This window comes from Chelonia mydas, chromosome 24 (assembly GCF_015237465.2).
Source record: "Chelonia mydas isolate rCheMyd1 chromosome 24, rCheMyd1.pri.v2, whole genome shotgun sequence".
In the NCBI taxonomy this organism is placed as follows: Eukaryota; Metazoa; Chordata; order Testudines; family Cheloniidae; genus Chelonia; species Chelonia mydas.
Genome location: NC_051264.2, coordinates 17,943,347 through 17,948,220, shown reverse-complemented (window position 1 = coordinate 17,948,220; position 4,874 = coordinate 17,943,347).

Here is a 4,874-nt window from a genome sequence, read left to right as displayed (position 1 = left end):
TGTGTAAGACGCTTGGTGGTGGCAGCGTACGGTTCAAGGACAAGGCAAAGTTTGTACCTTGGGGAAGATTTTTAACCTAAGCTGGTAAGAATAAGCTGAGGGGGTCTTTCTTGCGGGTCCCCACATTTGTACCCTAGAGTTCAGAGTGGGGAAGGAACCCTGACAGGGCCATACTGGGTCAGAATCATAGAATCATAGAATCATAGAATATCAGGGTTGGAAGGGACCCCAGAAGGTCATCTAGTCCAACCCCCTGCTCAAAGCAGGACCAAGTCCCAGTTAAATCATCCCAGCCAGGGCTTTGTCAAGCCTGACCTTAAAAACCTCTAAGGAAGGAGATTCTACCACCTCCCTAGGTAACGCATTCCAGTGTTTCACCACCCTCTTAGTGAAAAAGTTTTTCCTAATATCCAATCTAAACCTCCCCCATTGCAACTTGAGACCATTACTCCTCGTTCTGTCATCTGCTACCATTGAGAACAGTCTAGAGCCATCCTCTTTGGAACCCCCTTTCAGGTAGTTGAAAGCAGCTATCAAATCCCCCCTCATTCTTCTCTTCTGCAGACTAAACAATCCCAGCTCCCTCAGCCTCTCTCATAAGTCATGTGCTCTAGACCCCTAATCATTTTTGTTGCCCTTCGCTGGACTCTTTCCAATTTATCCACATCCTTCTTGTAGTGTGGGGCCCAAAACTGGACACAGTACTCCAGATGAGGCCTCACCAGTGTCGAATAGAGGGGAACGATCACGTCCCTCGATCTGCTCGCTATGCCCCTACTTATACATCCCAAAATGCCATTGGCCTTCTTGGCAACAAGGGCACATTGCTGACTCACATCCAGCTTCTCATCCACTGTCACCCCTAGGTCCTTTTCCGCAGAACTGCTGCCGAGCCATTCGGTCCCTAGTCTGTAGCGGTGCATGGGATTCTTCCTTCCTAAGTGCAGGACCCTGCACTTATCCTTATTGAACCTCATCAGATTTCTTTGGCCCAATCCTCCAATTTGTCTAGGTCCTTCTGTATCCTATCCCTCCCTCCAGCGTATCTACCACTCCTCCCAGTTTAGTATCATCCGCAAATTTGCTGAGAGTGCAATCCACACCATCCTCCAGATCATTTATGAAGATAAGATCATTTATAAAGATAAGACCAAAGGTCCATCTAACCCAGTATCCTGTCTTCCGACATGGCCAATGCCAGGTGCCCAGAGGGAATGAACAGAACAGGTAATCAAACATAAAGTGATCCATCCCTGTCGTCCATTCACAGCTTCTGGTAAGAGAGGCTAAGGACACCATCCCTGCCCATCCTGGCTAATAGCCATTGATGGCCCTATCCTCCATGAATTTATCTAGTTCTTTTTGAACCCAGTTTACTTTTGGCCTTCGCAACATCCTCTGGCAAGGAGGTCCACAGGTTGATGGTGCATTATGTGAAAAAACACTTCCCTTGGTTTTTTTAAACCTACTGCCTCTTAATTTCATTTGGTGGCCCCTAGTTCCTGTGTTATGAGAAGGAGTAAATAACACTTCCTTATCTACTTTCTCCACACCACTCATGATTTTCTAGACAAGGAGTACTTGTGGCACCTTAGAGACTAACCAGTTTATTTGAGCATGAGCTTTCGTGAGCTACAGCTCACTTCATCGGATGCATAGCATATCGTGGAAACTGCAGAAGACATTATATACACACAGAGACCATGAAACAAAACTTCCTCCCACCTCACTCCCCCGCTGGCAACAGCTTATCTAAAGTGATCCTCAAGTAGAGCCATTTCCAGCACAAATCCAGGTTTTCTCACCCTTCCCCCCCCCACACACACATACAAATTCACTCTCCTGCTGGCAACAGCCCATCCCCCTTTGAAACCCCTCTTTATAATGCGCATGATAATCAAGGTGGGTCACCTCCAGCACTAATCCAGGTTTTCTCACCCCCCCCACCCCCCCCTTTTCCAAAAACCACACACACAAACTCATTCTCCTGCTGGCAACAGCTCATCTTACAATGTGCACAGCATTAATCCAAGTTTAACCAGAGCGTCTTGGGGGGGCGTTTTGCAGGAAAAAAAACAAGGGGAGACAGGGAGATTTTCTAGACCTCTCCCTATCCCCCCTTGGCCGTCTCTTTTCCAAGCTGAAAAGTCCCACTCTTAGGAATCTCTCCTCATGGAAGCTGTTCCATCCCCCTAATAATTTTATGACCCTTTTCTGAATCTTTTCCAATTCCAATATCTCTTTTGTGAGCTGGGTGACCACATCCGCACACGCGTTCAAGAATGGGGGTACCATGGATTTATATAGGGCAATATGACATTTCCTGTCTCATTATCTCTCCCTTTCTTAATGATTCCCAACATTCTGTTCTCTTTTTTGACAGCCACTGCGCATTGAGTGGATGTATTCAGAGAACTATCCACAGTGACTCCAAGATCTCTTTCTTGAGTGGGAACAGCTAATTTTAACCCCATGTCTGTTTTGTGAGCAAATAGTTTTTCAGTGAGGGGAAACTTGGGGTACCCAAGACACATCAGACTCCCGCAAGGGGTACAGCTGTCTGGAAAGGTCGAGAGCCCCTGGCCTAGATCAAAGGCATGGCGAAGGTAGAACAGTGTGTTTGGAGTTTCGATTTCATGAAAACCCATGGGCCGTGGTATGGTTTTCCCTTCCCCGTCTGCTGTTTTAATGGAGTAACAACCATTCACCCTGAGCACAGCCCTGGGACTCACTCACCAGCAGAGACGCCGGAGAGATACTAATGAGGAACTTTAGCACCAGAAAAGTGCTGAGTCCAAAGGCAGGGGCCATCACGTGTTCAGACCCCCGTGTTCCTCCCTCCCCCCATCGAAGGCAAAGCCCACGTGGGTGGGGGCCCTGCCAGCTTGTTCTCTGGGAGAAGAAGCTGTAAGGATGGATTCAGGGAAGGATCCTGCCTCGCTGGGCTGGCTGGACTCTTACAGGGACCGGAACCGGATGCAAAGCGGGGATCCCTGGAGGCCGTCTGGGGGCACCTGAAAAGACTTGGGAAAATGGCAGTTTGTCCCATCACCGCCACTGTTTGGAATTACAGACTGCGACTCACCTGGGCATGAATGTATCGCCTTTAACCCCTCCTGACCCTCATTCCCTTTCCTTAGCTCACGAACCTTTAGCGAGTTTCCTACAGACCTGGCTGCCAGCGTTGCCTTTGGTGTAGGTTCTGGGGTCCCGTGGCTCTGGGGTAAGTGACCGGTCTCCTGGGGCAGGGGACAACCTGGGTGGGCTGGTTTGGGGTGTAAGTGACGTTTCCTCACAAAGTCCGGCTTGTCTGAGAGTATCTGAGGGGACTGGCTGTGACTCCGGGGTCAGACGGGGGCAGCGATCCAGGAGTTCACGCTGGGTGAAATCTGCTCACAGAGCACCACCGGCTGGGGGGATCTGCCCTGTTTCCTGACACCTTCCCTGAGCTCGGCACTCCCAGTGGAGCCGCTCCAGAGAGCGGGATGAACTGAGCCCTGCAAAATCAACCTAGAAGGACTTTTCTCCCTCCGGGAGTTCCCGCCCGCCTGGACACCTGGGAGAGCCACGGCCTCTCCTTCCCACAGCCCTCCTTCCCCAGGGGAGCTCAGCCAGCCTGTGCCTTTCCCCCGGCCACGGGCCTTGCCTTGGGGAGGGGGTCTAGGCAGGACTCCTGGGTTCCATTCCCTGGCCCTGCAAGGGGAGAGGGGTCCAGTGGTTAGCGCAGGGGGCTTGGGAGCCAGGACTCCTGGGCTCTATCCCTGGCTTTCAGAAGGGAGTGGGCTCTGGTGGGTTACAGGGTGGGGTACTGGGAGTCAGGACTCCCGGGGTCTCTTCCTGCCAGCCTCACTTGTGCACAGATAGGGGGGGGGGGGGAGGGCCCGGTACGGGGCAGTCAGGGGACAAGGAGCAAGGGGGGCCCTTTCCCCACAACTCGCTTTATTCAGCCAATGCACAAAAGGAACCCGCAATCCCCCCCAAAGAGAAGCAGCAGCCGGTGGCTGCTGAAGGGAGGTTCACTGCAGCCCGGCACGCAGCAGAAGGGAGGACGCCAGGCCGGGGCTCAGGGCTCCCCGATGCCCCCGCCGGCCCTGGGAGCTGGGTAGCACTCGGCCAGGGTCAGCCTCTCCACCACGCCCTGGGCGTATTTCTTCATCCACTCTCTCTTCTTGCAAGCACCAGGGAGCCACATCCAGCCACAACCTTTGTCACGGTCATGCCACCTGGATGGGGGGAGAGAGACGTCAACAGGGGCTCCCACATCCCCCCTCCCCCTCCCCCAGTGGTTTCTCACACACTTCCCTCCCACCAGGACTGCACCCGGCTCTGCAGGCAGAGTGGGGTCTAGTGCTCAGACCAGGGTTCCTGGAACAAAGTGAGAACATGACAGAGGAACCGCCCTCCTGGGCCACACCAAAGGTGCATCTAGCCCGGTATCCTCTGGCCAATGCCAGGTGCCCCAGAGGGAATGAACAGAACAGGGAATCATCCAGTGATGCATCCCCTGTCGCCCATTCCCAGGTCCTTTCAAACATAGGCTAGGGCCACCATCCTTGCCCATCCTGGCGATAGCCACAGATGGACCTATCCTCCAGGAACTTCTCTAGTTCCTGTTTCAACCCTATTATAGTCTTGGCCTTCACAACATCCTCTGGCAAGGAGTTCCACAGGTTGACTGTGCGTTGTGTGAAGCAGTACTTCCTTTGGTTTGTTTTAAACCTGCTGCTTGTCGTGACCCCTCATTCTTATCCTAGGAGGAGTAAATAACACTTCCTTATTTACTTCCTCCACACCCTTCAACCTTGTCTAGACCTCAATCATATCCCCCCTTAGCCGTCTCTTTTCCAAGGTGAAAAGTCCCACTTTTATTAATC